The following is an 18,984-nucleotide window of genomic DNA, read 5'->3' on the forward strand; positions in this document are numbered from 1 at the left end:
TGTTGTTGTTCGCTATGTTTTCGAAATTCCTATCGTCTCAATTGATTGTGTTTCAAAACTATGTGTACAATCTTTAGGATTTCATCCGTGAATAAGACAAATTTTTAAGCTAATAAACAGAGATAGTAACCAAAGTTTGTAGTAACAAAATTATTTTGGTTGAAGGATCTGCAAATAATGCAAATGGTTGAATGATGTTTACATTTCAAAATTGTGACTAACGCTTAAAAACCATCTATTTTTAGAAGATTGCGTATTTTAATTACTAGGATGAGTAGGCCACACCCGGGCCCATTATGCCGTAACAGACTTTAAAATTATTTAAAATGATAGCTCATTCATTCTCGATAGATAGACAGACAATCATACAAACAAGAAGTTGATAGAAAAACGAGACATCATGGTACTCATTCTTGTAGAAATGAAAATTTTAAGTATACCTTCACATGTATGTTCATTAAATTGGTTTTCATATGTGTTTACTTAATGAAAGTTTACAACAGCAGGTCACTTAAAAATTATTGTATATATTGTATGTGTTGATATATTTAGCCAACATCTGTTCTTGGTATTTTGAGTTTGAATACAAATGAATTTATCTGTTATTTTCTCGATGCCATCATGGTTGCCCATAAGACCTAATTACAAATATTCGTTAACGCTCAGCCTTGGCGTAATTCCATGGAGTGACATACGTATCATCAGTGTTCCTGGAGTTTCTTGCACAATTTCAAGTGTATAGTTTAGTTAGTTTTTGAGAAACCTTGCAGACATCAAATGTTTTCCAGCCCCATGAGTGATAGGCTTTGCTAAAGCTCAGCCAATAACAAACCGGAATCCGTTTATCTGAGAAGTATTGAATTCCACAACAGTAATTTTAAAATAGTTTAAATAAAAATTCCACTTATAAAAGTGCGAATTATTGTAATATCACAGGATGTCATCAGGAATGATATAGGACCTCAGCAATACTTCTGGAATTGAATAGATTTTTTGCGAGAAGATGTTATTAAGGTGTCCGGTAAAGGCATTGTCAGATCACGTGGTAGCTGGAATGTTTCAAAGAAAATCGAGTGAGACCTTTCCAGGAATATATTACGTTTCAATTGTATTTACTGCAAGGGAAGAGAGAACCTTTGGTACTCAACATAGAATTTAATAAAGCCTTACTGGACCACTGAAGGTGCAGTTGGTTATTATATAGGAGTACCCTTCATTGCCGACACAAGATCGATCGGGTAAAGGCAGTATTTCTATTACAACAATTCATGAAGTATTTTCACAAACTTAGTTTTTAATGCCTCTTGTACAAGTTGTTCCCCGTATAGTTCCATTAATAATGTAATATGGTAGTAAAAAGGCATTTCCTGACTCGAGTTGTAGTTCAAGGTCAACGAAAAAGCTCTCTATTTATGTGGCTCGTCTTTACAAAATAACTACCTTCGTACAAAACGTCAATAACTACACGTTGTTCGCTTTTATAGAGCCATTAACGATGTAATGTGGCTGTAAACAAGTTTCCTCTGTACTGTACAAACCTCAGGTAGTGACAGAAGGTACAGAGGATTTCCATGACGAATGAATGAATTTATATACATTATAAAAAAGTGGCTTTCATATACACGATGTATTGGCTGAGTGTCAGCGAAGCGTATCGTTCAGAGGGCTGTGGAACTGTACCCTTGATCGCCTGCGTCAATGTATTCAAGATATTTTGAGCCCGTATTAACGCTTTATTGACACGTATGGTAGTGAGAGTGGAAGTGCATTAAAACCACTACAACTAAGGGTGATATCCAGAGTGAGCTGTAGGCTTAAAAATAGGATGAATTACATTTCTGCAGAAGCTAGAGTATATTCTTTGATCGTTCATGTCCCATAATGAGATTTAGCTGAGCGTTAGCAAAGAACATCACTCAAGGTAGATGGCACAATTTCTTGTCTGTATCACTATCCGCAGGACATATAAAAACGAATAGAGTTAGACATATAAAATTTAGATAGGCCAGATTTAATACAACTATGGTGTAGATTTCTCTGTGAAACTCGTCATCATATCCGTAAATTTCCGAAATATTTCAACACTTACGGAAAAAATTCCATTTAACTATGTAATTTCGAAAATACTTAACATCCTACCGAACGACCTGGAATATTGTCGCCAGTTCTAAACCACAAATCGTCATTTAGTTTCTTGGCTTATTTATAGACAGAGCAAATAAAGCCATCTATATGTGACGTATTTCATTTATTTAAACGAACAGATGATATTGTCATTGTGTCTGTAAACAATAGTGTAGCTATTTTTTCGCTTTTGTTTAATTTACTGATGGTGTTTGGGTAAATTAAACGTTTTCCTTTATAGTTGAATAACGTTCTAATCCGTATTTATTACGTAATTTCCTGGTGATTGTAGTGTGTGTTTATTGCTTTTCTGTTAGCGTCTACAGTTTCTACTCTCTTCCTATATAGAGATATATTTATAAAGATATATTGCATTTTTAATATAAGGGTTTTATATAATTATATGATGCATTGCCGCCTACAGCCCATGATAGTGCGTTAGTTTTAGATTTACATAAGTGCTATCAGATTTCTCAAAATATATTTGGGCACCCAACTTTTTTTTTGTAATTTATTAGGAGCCCGTTAGTTTTAGATTTACATAAGTGCTATCCGATTTCTCAAAATATATGTGGGCACCCAACTTTTTTTTGTAATTTATTAGGAGCCCATTTTTAAATGTTCAATACAATTGATTGATTATATCACGAATAATATTGATTTGTACAGGAATGTATGTATGAGTAAAATATTTAATTTAATTAAGTAGTAATGGTCTATACAATATGTTTAGTATTAGAGTATTAGTACGTCTTTTTAGACACATAATTTACGTTTCAAGGACTAATTTTGTAAAATAAATGTATTTATTAGGGTTTTTTTCTAAGCTGATGTCATTTTAATTGAGGGTACTAAACATTTTTTTTAGGAAAAATAGTCGAAACCAACGTATAAATATTTAGTGACCTCCCCGGGAATCGAACCTGTGACCTCTCGGTTAGAGAGCCGCAGCCTCACCCGTACGCTACGGCCAAGGCCACAATTAAAATGAAAATATTAGGACCTATTACAGGTTACAATAGGGGTGTAAAACACCAGGAAGTGAGTCACAGGATAAGAGGCCTGGCATGGCAGTCTGGGGGCCATATGTTGGGGACTCAGTCATTTAATCTTTTTGTATAGATAATGTCCTTTTACACCAGCGGCAGGGGTGGGGGAGGGTAGATAGGGGAAATAATCAGCGGAACGCTTATACAATAGCGGCTTCGTTACACAAAGAGTTTTATTTTCAATTATTTCGTCAGTTATCGCTGCTGGCGCATTACCCGATGTTGTATAATCGTTAACGAAATATTTTCCCTCGAGCTTTTTTTGTCCTGTGGAAAGTTTTAACATGATAGATATAATATTAAATAGTATTATCCTTAATTAAATTTTAAATAATATAAATTTAAATATGTGTAAGATAAAACTATATACGGACTTCAAACATTAATTAACATTATTACAACATTAAAAGGAAAACTCCTATCAGAGACTGGTGCAGACATTCCCAATGACTTGTTTCCTATTTTTATTTAAATTTTGAGAATTTATTTTCGATGGATATATCATTTCTAAAAAAATTAGATGTACACACACACACATATATATGTATGTATATATATATATATATATATATATATATATATATATATATATATATATATATATATATAATGAATTGCGAGGGAGAGAATTAAGCTATTCCTTACTTGGTCAGGATTACCATAGAGTGATGCCTCAAATGGTATATTTGTCAATACCACCAAGACATTTCTGATCATACTGTTGAAAATACTTACCATTCGAACACTGTAAAATTCTCACTTTCATTGGACTCTTATTATTCTAGGAGAAGTCACTTAGAAATGTCTACTTTTCATAAACTTTAGCTAAATGAGTGTTAAATAAATATCAACCATTGTAATATCTGTCTTAGAAATATTAAGCCTTAATACATTTGAAATATTTCGAGTTGCCCTCTTTCCCCACTATAATGAAAGAAAGGTTACCTTTAAAATTTATGAAAACCATTCTTATGGAATGTTATGATATATCCGAAAGTAATATCAAAAAAATTAAACTTAAAAAATTAAGGAGGAGGATGGACGTTTGGGGCACCCGGTATTGTCGCTATCAGTTGAAATTTTAGAAATGTTTAAAAACAATTATTGACTTATACCGTCGTCTTGTTGTGTCTTCTGCTAAATAATTTAGTAAAGACCAACATCAGTATTAGAACATATAAATAACCATTTAAATAACGTTAATTTTACTTGTACTTGCACAGTCAATAAGAGCAAAGACAATCGTATATGCGTCCCTGGCAACATAAATAGGATTCAGATGAATTAATTGAACATTAGTTGTTACTTACTGATATAGCTGCAGGTAGGTAGGTGAAATAAATAGTCAAATTTAAAATGCTCCGAAAATGTGAGCATAACGTGGCGGTGACGTCACGCCTTGTTGGGCCCTAGCCACCCGTGTCACTTTACTTAAATTCCACTCCCAGATTATACACTTATACTTTCCCAATATTTAACCTCTCCTCTTCTGTCCAAGATACCTTGCACGTGTACACAATGTGAGCATAACGTGGCGGTGACGTCACGCCTTGTTGGGCCCTAGCCACCCGTGTCACTTTACTTAAATTCCACTCCCAGATTATACACTTATACTTTCCCCAATATTTAACCTCTCCTCTTCTGTCCAAGATACCTTGCACGTGTACACAATGTGAGCATAACGTGGCGGTGACGTCACGCCTTGTTGGGCTCTAGCCACCCGTGTCACTTTACTAGATTATTATACACTTATACTTTCCCAATATATTTAACCCTCTTCTGTCCAAGATACCTTGCACGTGTACACAAATGTGAGCATAACGTGGCGGTGACGTCACGCCTTGTTGGGCTCTAGCCACCCTTGTCACTTTACTTAAAATCCACTCCCAGATTATACACTTATACTTTTCCAATATTTAACCTCTCCTCTTCTGTCCAAGATACCTTGCTCGTGTACACAATGTGAGCATAACGTGGCGGTGACGTCACGCCTTGTTGGGCCCTAGCCACCCGTACACTTTACTTAAATTCCACTCCCAGATTATACACTTATACTTTCCCAATATTTAATTATTCAAAAGTTAATTTGAACTATATCCATTTGTACGTTAGTATTTACAGTCAAGAATCGCAAGCTTTCTCTAGGACAACAAGTATTCCTTTTCAAATAGTGTTGCTACTCGATGAAAAATGTATTGATGTGACTGTATCAATTGCGGTTTCTTATCTTATTTAAGGTATAGCCTGGATTTATTTAGCCAAAGATTAATTTTAATTTGTCAGTATACCACTGGCAACCGAGAGGAAGTTGAAGAGTGTATTATGCGTTTATTTTACAAAATTTCATTTAAACGTGCATGTTTCCCAATAGCTATTTGTACGTTAGTGTTTACAGTCATGAATCGCAAGCTTATTTAGATCAACATGTCTTCCTTTTCAATTAGTAAAGTAAAGATGTCTTATATTACCAGGCGAAGTTAGGCTAAGAAGCCCACTCTAACACGAACCCTGGGGACCAACGGCTTAAAGGTGTCTTCCGAACCACCTCCAATGGCCGGGCAGGCGAGCTGCTTGCAAGGACAGTATTGCTCAGCGGTCACATCCAAGCAGCAGCCACGCTCGACGTTGCTTTATCCGGTTTTCTTGAGATAACCGTTGTACCCGCTACACTGCGCCATTGGCATTGGCATTAGTGTGGAAATTTGAACCTGGAGATTTAACCATCTAGCTTGAAAGTAATTCATAAACGAAACAAGAGATTTAAAGATACAGTAAAATTATCTATCGCAAAGTGGTAGCTCTAGTACTAATGACCATAAAAATACGCTTGAAAATATGGAGTATTTGTTGGTAATACCTATATTTGTTAAATTCCCATAACAATTTCCCGGACCATATATATTAAAACAATGTTGAACAAAAATTAAATCGTAAAAAATTGATGCATGATCCGCTTGATATTCCGGGTAACAACAAAATAACAAAACCGGATACGAATAATCCTGTCCATTCTGGAGCCACTGCATAATGGGTTCGCTTTCGGCTGGTTGGCCGTATAATGCATTTACCACTGCGGCATTCATGATACCACTGGTGATTTCATTGGGCAGCGGTGTGTACCTATTATTTACCCATGTGTAACGGGATGGAACGTGTGTAAACTAATAACGGCTACTAGTGACAAAACAATGTCAATCAATTGCTGCCCCAGTAGAGGTCATTGTCGGAGCCGTGCATTATTGATGACTGCCTGACCTGCTACACTGCGACTGACCGCTGCCGCTGCCGTGCTGAGTCCGTCGCCCGCGCCGCACCGATCCACCACATAAATGTTTGGACAGTACATTTAAATTTTATGCATTTTGTTGGGAAAATCACAAGAAAGCATTCTTTACGGTGATTGAGCATAATTAGACACTACCCCTAAAAAACCAGCCTTTATAATGTTTTAACAAAATTAGACAGTATTCCTAAAAAATAAAACAGTTTATGATGTTTGAACAGAATTATAAAGTATTCCTAAACAAGAGAACAGTTTATGATGTTTGAACAGAATTATAAAGTATTCCTAAAAGTAATCTGTAATGTTTTAACAAAATCAAACAATATTCATTGACAAAAACACAGTTTATGATGTTTGAACTAGAACGTATTCTCGAACAAGAAAACTGTTTATGATGTTTGAACAGAGTTAAGTAGAATACCTACACATCAAAACTTGATATGATGTCTGAATAGCATAAGAAAGAATTCTTAAACAATAAAACAGTTTATGATCCACGGAATTAGTAAGTATTCCTGGACAAGTAAAGCCTTTATGATGTTGGAACAGAATTAGAAACCATTCCTAAACAAAAAACCTTTATGATATTTGAACAGAATTAGAAAGTATTCCTCAATAATAAAACAGTCTTTATGGTGTTTTAATAAAATTGGAATGTTTTCCTAAACAAGAAACAGTTTATGATATTTTAACAGAATTATAAAGTATTCCTAAATAAGTGAACAGTTTATGATGTTTGAACAGAATTATAAAGTATTCCTAAACAAGAGAACAGTTTATGATGTTTGAACAGAATTATAAAGTATTCCTAAATAAGAGAACAGTTTATGATGTTTGAACAGAATTAGAAAGCGTCTTAAACAAGAAAGCTGTTTAGGATGTTTAAAAAATATTATAAAGTATTCCTAAAAGTAATCTGTAATGTTTTAACAAAATCAAACAGTATTCATTGACAAAAACACAGTTTATGATGTTTGAACTAGAACGTATTCTCGAACAAGAAAACTGTTTATGATGTATGAACAGAATTAAGTAGAATACCTACACATAAAAACTTGTTATGATGTCTGAATAGCATAAGAAAGAATTCTTAAACAATAAAACAGTTTATGATGCACGGAATTAGTAAGTATTCCTGGACAAGTAAAGCCTTTATGATGTTGGAACAGAATTAGAAACCATTCCTAAACAAAAAACCTTTATGATATTTGAACAGAATTAGAAAGTATTCCTCAATAATAAAACAGTCTTTATGGTGTTTTAATAAAATTGGAATGTTTTCCTAAACAAGAAACAGTTTATGATGTTTTAACAGAATTATAAAGTATTACTAAACAAGAAAATACTCTTTACGATGTTTGAAAAAAAAGTTAGAAAGTGTTTATAAGCAAACAAATCAGTTTATGTTGTTTGATCAGAGTTAGAATGTATTCCTAAACAAAAAAATATTCAATGCATTTTTCGAAAAAAAAAAAATAGAAATTATTCCTACACAAGCAAACAATTTATTATGTTTGAACAGAATTAGAAAGTATTCCTCAAAAATAAAACAGTATATTGTATTAACAAAATTAGAATGATTTCCTAATCAAGAAAATCGTTTATGTTGATAATGGCACGGAATTAGTAAGTATTCCTAAACAAGGAAAGTCTTTATGGTTTTAAAAAATGATTAGAAAGTATCTATTACTTCCGAACTGGCTAACACTAAGATTACAGTAGCACCTCTCAATTTTAGTGGCAAATATCCCTCGAGATTGTAATACATGAAAATTCTGCATGGTCTTATCGTGAATCCGAGAGAGACAACAAACATTATAAACTCACCTAACCACAATTCCCTAGGCAAGTGTTAAGTTTCGGAAAGATAAGGGAATCCAACCTACAAACTTACCACTTTTTTGTTTACAAGCAGGTTCGTTGACTGATCAATAATAGGTGTTACAGATTTTTATTTGTAATAATTGTACTGTTTGTGAATGTTTTTCTTTTATGAAATTTAGTTTTTCTCTTTCAGTTTTAATACTTCTTGAATAGTTTAACGATTTAAGTTAAATTTGAATTTTTTTTAAATAGAACTTCAAACTGGTCGGCTTTGTTAGGGCCTGGCTCATAACTCGCTCTAAATATACACAGCTGTTGTCGACATAAACAGCTGTTGACACCAGACTTGGAACAGATGCTTGTAATTACGATGTATTGACTGTTCGGTAATTTACGCCGTTCACTTGCGATTTGCGTAACACGTAGGCTATTATCGAACAGAATCCCCGATAAACGGAAAGTCTGCAAGTGAGTCCGAGCCAGGACGATGGGCGGTGGGTGAAAAACAAGTCGCGTTTGCATACTCTCCACGCGCGCTCGCTCGCACGCACATGGTGACGTTTAATCAATAGCCACTATCAGAGATAACGAGCGCCCCACTCATCAGCGTATTTGATACGCTACGTAGAACTCTCTCTCGCTCTCTGTCTGTCAACAGCTACTACAGACTCTATTAATGCACTAACACGCCAGAGCGTAGTGTAGAGTGCGTTATCGCATTGAAATGATTAGCTCCCTTCATATTGCCGATATTTTTGTGTTGTGAAAAATCTATTGACATCGTCTAATGTTTTTCACCACAACGCGAAATGCTTAATGAAGTGGAGCACCAGTTAATTACTAGTCTACCAATGAAAATTACCAATAAACAAATAGCATTGGTCAAAGGCTGATGTAAAAAATACTTTTCACCACTTTTTAATTTTTTACAAAAGCCAAGTACATCCAAAAACTTGGATCTTTTCTATGTTTATAACTGTTAACTAAGCCTTATTTTTTAAAAAAAAGAGGAGATGCCGATCCCATTTTAAAACTCGTTTTGTACGTCCTCGTGGGTCACTGACCTGTGTTAGGATCTTATTACCAGAATAAAGACAGGATCGGCACTTTCCCAAGTCCTTGAGTCCTGAGGAGCAGATCTATCAATCCGTCCTGTTTGGTGGAAGTGGCGATGGCCGAGCGGTCTAATACGTTGGACTCTGGGTCTGAGTTAGAGATAGCGCAGGTTCAAATCTTTCTTCTGTTTCATAAGATCTTCGTACAGGCCATTGGCCCATGAGGACGGGCAGAATATGGCTTAAAAAGGGATCGGCCTCTCCTTAAAAAAAAAATAAAATAAAATAGTGCATTGAATTTTACCTAATAACTTATCTTTGATGCTTTTGTTTGTTTACAAAATGTCACATGAAGTATGTTTTATAAACTTAATTGCAAAAATACTAACAAACAGTTCGGGAGAAGGTGAATACACAGTGAAATAACAATCAACCTGAAATTTTCTAAACTTTCTCTTAAGTCCAAATAAATTGTTAAAATAAAGGCTTAAATTCAAATTCCATAGCATATGATTAACATCAATAGCAGCAATGTGTTTTTATTAAGTTAGAATGTGTACATTAACTGTATAAATGTCGACGTAAAGGGGATAAATGCAAAATGCCAATATTTGTTCATTAAAGACCATGAGAAGGGAGTGGAGTGGGGGTGGTTACAAAAGTTGTGAATCTGACTCGGCATGGTATGCATATTGGACGTAGGTGGCTGCATGCTCCCATGCATGTATACACGCTCATGGAATATTTATGGTCTTCATATAACCGGTGCGCTCGCAACCTATCCAATATGGCGTCAGATTTACGTATAGCTTCATCCGGGCTTTATACATGAGCCTGTAGGATTTTTATATTTATGTCTTACGCGTACGCTCTACAGTGTGCAAGAATGGATCTACACTATTTAGCTTTTTGATTAAATACATCTCTTTTCTATATATATAAAAAACGTGTAAATTTTAACGCCAATAGTTTCACTATGTGATGTATGATTTGTACCACTTCCAATTGATAGTATGTATTTTTAGTTAATATTTACTAATAAAAATTAAGTAATTAACTAATTAACACATCCTTACGGGAGCATAACGTATTTATTGAAATAAAAAATTAATTTTTAGGGGAAACAAAAGTAGGGGTTAAACTACACAATACATTAAATAACCTTAAAAAAAACTAAATGTTTATACCCAAATAGAAGAAATATCTTACATTTATTTCATAAAACTTTATACCAATTGTATTTTTAAAGTAAACGTATGTAAGAAAGTAGTCTTAATACACTTATCGTTTTTTCCTGACTAACACAGCCTTATTCTGCTTCCTTTTCTCCCCCTTTTACAAATATTTTACTTACCCATAGAAAATCCCATTATTACGGAGGAGTAGAACTAATTAACACATCCTTACGGGAGCATAACGTATTTATTGAAATAAAAAATTAATTTTCAATAGGAATACCTTCCTATGCCACCACGTTTTAGAGGTTTTGACAACACAATTGTGGTAAAAATGATAGCGTTCATTGATGGTTCCTTCCAAAATAACGCCCAATTGAAGTAAATACTGCTGTACACCTTTTTGATAGAGTAGCCATAAAATTTATGTTTTCGCGGTGTCGTCCGATTTGTCTCAACAAGGCATTTAATTTAAAATATTGGGATCGATGGATCATCTGTTTTAAAATTTTTGAGTTGTCACAATTCATGAAAACACCTTTGTTATTACGCATCTTTCAAAGCCAACAAAAAATTACGTAGTTTAAAAGGTAACATTGGAAGGGTTGTAATTAATAATGAAAATACGTAGTTAAAATGTCAAACCAAAGTATGCAAACTTGTAAATGATATTTTTTTTCTTTAAAGGGAAATAATATCTCTAAGCACTGAATAATTTTCCCCCGTTCAACGCACCTGTAGGTTTTGGTAGTATAATTCCGTTAAATATACCCGTGTAGGGAGCAGCAGCAAAGTTGCGTTATCTCTTAGCGTGGGTAGGCTGACAATGTTTACTCTACTGTGGCATCAATATATTTACAACTTCATCAGGCCATTTAACATTATTATGAATGGGTCCGGCGGTTTTATACTATAATGGCCGTTATTTATTGTTGTCATACCCGGGAACGCCAGCGTACTAATGGCAGCTTGGGTTGGAATTTCACTCAACAAACACCCACGTACCTAATTAATTCTGGTGCTAAAATCTGATGGCTTAGCTTCCATTATTACAGCGGCCATTACATCAGAATTGATCGCTCCTCGAAATTCCAACTGGCGGACACCCGTAACTGCATCGCAAAACATTTCGCGTGACGATACATAAGCTTTGATGGTGTCACATGTCCATACCGTGGCCATTCGTTCACATTTGTGGCCTCAGTTCGTATTTTAGGGTAGGAGGATAGTGACAGGAGGAAAGAGATAGGAATTGAGAAGAGTGACAGTGAGAGGAGAAGAAGAAAGAAAGAAGGAATGAATGGTGATGAATGTTGGGGATGACAGAGTTATAAAAGAGAGAGATACGGGGAGGTAGAGAAGGGACGAGTGAGTAGAGAGAGAAAAAGAAAGAGAGAATAGGGAAGAATGGTAAGGGAGGGATGCAACGAAAGGAGAGTTGAAGAGGGTGGCGAGAAGAAGGAATTTCTGGCCAATTGCAGTACCTGAATATCTATTTTTATGGCAATCTTTGAAACTGTATTTGTGAATTTCATAAAATGTGAAAGATCAACCCCAACCTGAGGGGATCTACCAGATCCTGTTCCAAGTAATTGTGCTCGCAAAATAATATTACATCGCACAGGTTCTAAAATTATTTTTGGAAACTAAAATCAAAGTCTTTTCTTAATGTCTAGCACATACCCATAAATATCATCTATATAGCCAAAAAACGAGAAAGGATACGTTGGTAATATATGTTACTAAACATTTAATGCAAGCAGTTAAAATGCACTTGATGCAACACGTAATGTCGTCTGAGAATGCTTATAAGCGTTATGGGAAATTAGACAGAAAAGAACACAATTTTTGGATTAACATTCAACACGTGGCTGGGTTATTTAAAAAGTGATGTAAATAAGTCCCAACGATAGAGGTAGTTCTAGATTTATTCACGGTAACTAATATAGGTTTTAATTAATCGTCTGCAGTGCCAATATACAAGTTTTAATTAAAAGCGATCGAGGACTTTGCCAACAATTCTAGCTTTGATACAGTATAAAGGTGGTATGATCGTTAAATATACTCGCAATTTATTGGTTAACGATGAAATATACACCTGGATGAGACTGATAGTGCATCTTGTAGATATGCATGATGAACAACTTTCTTTTTCATTCTTCTGAAACTCTTATTGAATAACTAGGGTATCTGATGAGACTCTCGAGTAAAGTCATATACCGAGAGTTATTGGATCCGTCAGTTGATGGGTAGTATTTATTGGTTGTCTGGTTGTAATTTGGAGAAAAGAGTGCCCAATTATAATGCTAACCAAGCTATGATGTATGAAGATGCAAAGCATATAGGTTCTTACCAACTGGGAGATAGCTAATTTGCCAGATCTAGTCAGTGGTGAGGATTACATTCGTTATTGGAAGAAAGTTTCTTTCTTTGATGTGTGGTTTAACAGATGATACTTAATTTCCATATTTACGTTGGATAAATAATTAAAAACTTCTGAATAATATTGGAAAAAAATAATTGTTCTTTTAGAAGTAATAAAATAGTTTCAAAATCCTTTACTAAAAATAATTTACTTCAGTATGGAGATTTAATACATTTTGTGTTTGCAGGAGGTGAATCATTGATATCGCAATCCACTTTTAGGTAAGTTTTACTCGAATAGTTTATTTTTAAGTTAAATTTGTGTTAACAACGTTTGTATTAGGTATTTTAAGTAAACGTTTGCAACATACTCAGTTACTCAAAATTTTGCATTAGTTTACTATTTTGTAATGGACATAAAAATGGTTTACATTATCATTAATATATTTCACTGTTCATAGCAATTTCATTTAAGGAACAGCTTTTCCTTCATCACTTTAGAAACCCCCATGAAGCACCTTATGTTGTGACAGTGTCTTTGAGACCGGCGAGGGAAGAATAAATGCAACTGGAGAGTGAGTCACGCGTGCCCTGATGACTCAAGAGACGCACCGGTGAACAGTCATTCATTTATTCTCTTAATGGAGATCGTATCTTGCACATGTGGAGGGTGAGGGTTTAGTCACGGCTACTACCCGCTTTGTCCTCTCAACCGTGAAGTTTAAGACTGTTGCACTAAAATTCCATACACTAATTACAACGTAATAGTAAACCATACAATTATATTGTACACTAATTGGACAGTGAGCCCGCACTGAAATGGCTAACTAATGTTTAATATCCGCTACAGTACGGTTAAGTGCAGTGCTTTAACTAATAGTGCAATACATAATGCAACCTACGTTTGAATAACTATAGGCTCCATAACTGTAATAAATAAAGTGTAAGTTTAATTGAGGTGCGCTTTTTCCTATGATAATAAGTTTAAAAAAAGATTTTAGTTGTAGAAATAATGATTCGAACTCGTGAACCATAATTTTAAGTGATATTTATGATGTTCGCTGTGTAAGCGTGAGAAATAAGAAAAGCATTCTGAAAACCTGTGGATGTTGAATTCACCTTCCTCTTGGTGCAGCGCCTGGAATTCTGCGCTGTCTCAGACTTGACTCCTGGAATCTGGAGTCATGTTCGTCTCAAGAGATCCAAAAACCGTCGGTGACAGAGAAGCTCAAAATGATCTCTTTACACAGAGACACCTAGAGTATGAAATATAGTGTAATCTAGGTGAAGAATTATTGTCATTGTTCCATCAGGTGCACAAGTGAATGCGCTAATATGCTGTAGACACGATCTCTAAGCACGGAGGAGCAACCGAGTTTTTTACAATAACATGTCTATGATATACCTAACGCAATCTTCATAAAGTGGTTTTACTAACTCATTAATTTATTTATGTTTATTAAGTTAAATATAATACAAAACGGTGAATTATGCACAACGCCCATTGATTCCCTGGCAACGCGAAAAGTTTCGCAAATCCTCGTGTACGACTGGGTTATTCAACAAGTCAGGACATACTCAGCCGGAGCATACTAAAAGCCGCCATTTTGAAAGTCGTAAATAATTAATTGACGCGCCGCTGGACAGTCCACTGTCCATATAATGTATTTACTACTGCGGTATTGATGATTGTAGCTGGGATTCTGCTGGACACCAGTTTATCTATTATTTACCGCGCTTTATTGAATGGCATGTGTATGAGCGAATGAGATAAAGCATGAATGTTAAACAAGGCAAATCGAATAATGTATTATTCCCTCTACCGTTCTTCCCTGAGCAATGGTTCCGTTCATTTGGACTTTTAAACTATTGATGAACTGTATAAATATAAAGTCAGTACCGTGTAAAATGTTACTCAGGGTGAAGGGGTTGTCTCAAAAGTGTAGAAATTTACTGTAGAGTAATAAACTAAGAGCAAACTGAAGCACTATCCTGTTGCCTTTTTATACAAATTAGGCAATCGACCATTTTAACAAATATAAAATCATTTATGTATTATTATAAATTATTCATAAACTATTATTTGGACAGATAGTAGGTTTATACGTGCCATTAGAACGTACACTGAGTAGAGCACACCCCGATTTGACTAGCTAAGCCTTCCCTTCTTGTAAGGTGTGTCCACAATTTCTTTTCATGGTGACTGGAGCATAGGATTTCTGAATCAGGCAGACCAATTCACCGCATTTTATCAACCTGAGTATTCTCTCACTCTCACTGCACAGAAAACCCTTAAAGTGGACTAAGTGCAATACAGATTTCCTCATACTGTTATGCTAGGAAAAGTTTTTCAGACACCTATTTCCAAATTTTCGTTGAGTTAATATAAGAATAAGAGTCTGAATTTACCTTAGCTAAAGGTGTTTTTGCCTAAGGAGGTGCATTTTTGGCGCGGAAAGGCGCCATATTGAATTTTTTAAACTTCTGTTAACAGATCTGGCTGTGTAATTTTGCATTTTATTGCAGCATGAATGCTTATCCTTCATTAAAATACACCTTTAACATTCAATACGCTAAGGATAAATGTAGCATTTTAACATTTTCTCTGTTTGAAATAGATTATCTAATTTAATCGCATCCATTCTCTTGCGCATGACTATGCTTCTCTTCCATATACCCAAACTTTCATTAGGGATAAGGTGGTAAATTGCTGCTGACGAGGATATGATTAAAGGTGGTAAAGTTGGTAAAATGCATAGAAATTTTTATCCAGTATTGAAAGTATAAGGAAAGGATGTCTTATTTTACCAGGGGAAGTTAGGGCTAATAAGCCCTCTGTAACACTTAACCTGGGGACCAACGGCTTAAAGGTGACTTCCGAACCACCACTAATGGACGGGAAGGCGGGCTGCTTGCAAGGACAGGATCGCTCAGCGGTCATCCATCCAAGCAGCAGCCACGCTATACGTTGCTTGATTCGGTTATCTTGGAATAACTTCTGTATCGGCTACATTGCGCAAGTGGGAAATCTCCTCATATATTACAAAGTTTTTATGCGAGAAAATCATTTCGTATAACAATCCCAACGATTAAACATATTACGTTGTTTGCTTTAAAAATGTTAGTGAAGTCTTATGGAAAGGGTTAATTAGTTCAAATTCATTAGGGACTCGCCATTAATACAGTACGTATTCGACAATGGAGCGTGATGGATAAAAAGAATAAAGGATTCTTATAAAGAGCTTTCACAAACTAAGATTCATTGTTTGAAGCCCATTAGCAGTTCTTAGTAGTTGATGGGCAAAGAGATTTAATTTCGAGAAGCGACTCCGCTACAAGCTGGGAACGCCGACGCCGTTCGTTGCCTGACGGAGGAATGAGGTGTACGAGATGGGGATGATTTAGAGGTACTTTTTGTTCGCGGAAATAAGAGAGTGGATCCGTGCAACTTGTTTCCCATTATCCCCTTTTATCATTAGTCCAAAGAAAGAGCTTTGCCCGTGTTGTTCAGGATACAGAAAATTCCCCTCCCTGCGCGATCACAACTTTCACCCTCCCGAACCTCGGCGAGTGGAAAATACGTCGAATGATAATAGCACTGTATTTACAGAAAATGTTGGAGCATGATTATTTTCAAGGAATATAATTGTCACTTTAGTATTTATAGCGCAATTTGATACATATACTTACTGGAGTAACAAGTAGACCATTTTTTACTTACTTTTAGAAATCGTACACTGATTTTCTTGAAACGAATAATCCAATCACATTTTCTTCAAGACTTAAACATCCAGCTCTATAATGAACGTGATTGGTCTATAATTAGATAAATTAGTAGTGTCCGTTATACTCCATTATAATTTGATTATGGTAAATACAGTCTATTGTTACTAATAAATAGAAAAGAAATCTCTTTATCACAGAATTAGGAAAACCCTACAGGTGTAGTTGGATATTAAAACCTTCCTTCTATCTGTCCTTCTCTGGTATAACTCTTAATAGAAAAAGTCTAGCTGATTAAAATTTGGTACATAGGTTTTTCTTAGTCCAAAGAAGAACTCTATTGATATAGGGTCAAAAGCCTAGTACAGTCAGTTTTGTTAGAAGTTAGGTTTCAGTCGTAGGTGGTTAATAGGCGAATGCAGACGTATTGTGACCTGTATTCTGTAGTTCAGTTTTAATTATTAGTTTAGTTTATAATTTTTTATTAAGTGCATGTTTTTAGAGACAGTGAAGTTCACAAACAACATGGTGGTTGTGATTCCTGACTTAGGCGTGCCACAACGCTTTGGTAAGATTTGTTTATTTTAACCTAGTTTGTAATTATGTATTAGGTTAGTTATTTACCTGAAGAAGAGATCAGATTGCAGATCTCGAAACGTAGTGTTACTGATTTCTTGTTTCACTGAACGATGGCAAATGTCCGGAAAAATCCTGTTTCCTTTACAATCCTTCCATCGTAAAAAAACCTTCAAACAAAGAAAGTGAGGTTTGTTAGGACATGCAATCTTCACTTCTATTCCTGTTTCTGAACAGAATCTAAAATCCTCCACGCTTACCGATCATCAGGTTCCCTAATCCGGAGATAAAAATTAAAGTAAGTTCTTTGATATCATAGGATATATCCGTGTTAGCTATTTTATGATTTTTAGAAAGTGCCAAGAAATATTTTATTCGGAAATAATTGCGATACAAATAGTTTTTACTGCGTACATCAATTAAGAATTACTGCCACTCTAGGAGGACAAGGTCGAAATTCGATCTGAAACTTAATTTTATTCAACAAGCGCCCACACGCCTAATTAATCCAGGCCGTAAAAGTTTATAGCCTTGATCCCATTAATGCCTGGACTATTAGGGAGGATTGATGTCTAGAAATCTCCAAAGGAAACTGTTGTAATAGATTTTAATCCGCGCCCGCCCTAATCAGGGCACTAATCGGAAAGCAGAACCCCCTGACAATAGAACCATCACCGGAGTCCGCTGTTAATGATGTTTTTATTGCCTCGTATTTAGCCGCAGTGGAAGGGTGATTATTATCGCTAATCGTGATCTATATATTAGCGGCGGAGATAGGCGGTGTCCGCGATGTACCGGGGCTACAGCAGTTTGTCAGCGGGCTCCAGGCGTGGACCACATGGGGAGAGAAGGCTTCATCTTCCTTGATTACCAGGCTTCTGTCCTGGCGGGAATTACAGGACCTGATGTAACCACAGACGAAAACCTACAATTACGTCCTTTACATCTTAACTGCAAAGTTGTAATTGTAGAAGCCTTAATTAATTATTTAAAACCTTGAAAGTAATTTTGAAATCGTGCCCGACCGTTTAATAAAAGGATTTTTTTTAACATTGCTTCAAATCGTTTACACTGAAATGTTACAAAAAATTATTGTTTTATTAGCATTTACTTTTTTAACAACAATGTCCTATTAGTACGGACAAGTTAAGTCGTTAGGTACAAATAAAATAGATTAACTGTTCAAACTGATCATAAATAATTAACTATATAATACATGCAAATGTGTAACTCCAAAAATGTTAAACTTTATATGAGCCAACATATTTTAAATATATTTGAAATATGCATACAAAAGATAAGGAAAAATAGATAAGTCGTATAAGATACTAATTGTCTTATGTGTAATTTCCTGGAAATAAGAGGTTAGCTAAGCATAGGTGATTCATTCAAAATATGTTGCAAGGGATTTTAAAAACCAATGGGAAATAATTTTATTTACTGGTTTATGTTAAACCGTCATAATTATCGTTTTTATGAAAGGTGAAAATTTAAGGTTGCAATTCATGGTAGATCAAGGTAATTAACAAAGTTACAGTAAAATATTAAGAAAGTTATGAATTTTTAACATTATTTTTTTCAATTATGTATTAATGACATAACCTACTTCGTAAATGCTAGAAATAATGTAGTTGAAATGTTTAATTATTCAATAATGTTCAATAAAATGTTAAATTCATTGAACTAAGGGTTGTAATGTTAACATTGCATTGTTATATATAAAAATTAATGTATTCAATGACTTTATTTATGACCCTCATTTAAGAAATAATGGACGAGAAGGCAATGTTATAAACAAAGTTTTTTACTTA

General features: G+C 34.9%; 1 protein-coding gene across 4 annotated transcripts in view; it reads left to right on the forward strand.

The window, feature by feature from the left end:
- Positions 1–18,984, forward strand: part of LOC124364151 (irregular chiasm C-roughest protein) — a 393,724-nt gene that overhangs the window by 40,967 nt on the left and 333,773 nt on the right. For all 4 annotated transcript variants that reach the window (XM_046819395.1, XM_046819397.1, XM_046819396.1 and 1 more), the window contains exon 2: positions 13,123–13,156. The gene's annotated coding sequence lies outside the window, so the exon portion shown is untranslated. The remainder of the gene's footprint in view (positions 1–13,122; positions 13,157–18,984) is intronic.

The sequence above is a fragment of the Homalodisca vitripennis genome, chromosome 6, assembly GCF_021130785.1.
Source record: "Homalodisca vitripennis isolate AUS2020 chromosome 6, UT_GWSS_2.1, whole genome shotgun sequence".
Taxonomy (NCBI): Eukaryota; Metazoa; Arthropoda; class Insecta; order Hemiptera; family Cicadellidae; genus Homalodisca; species Homalodisca vitripennis.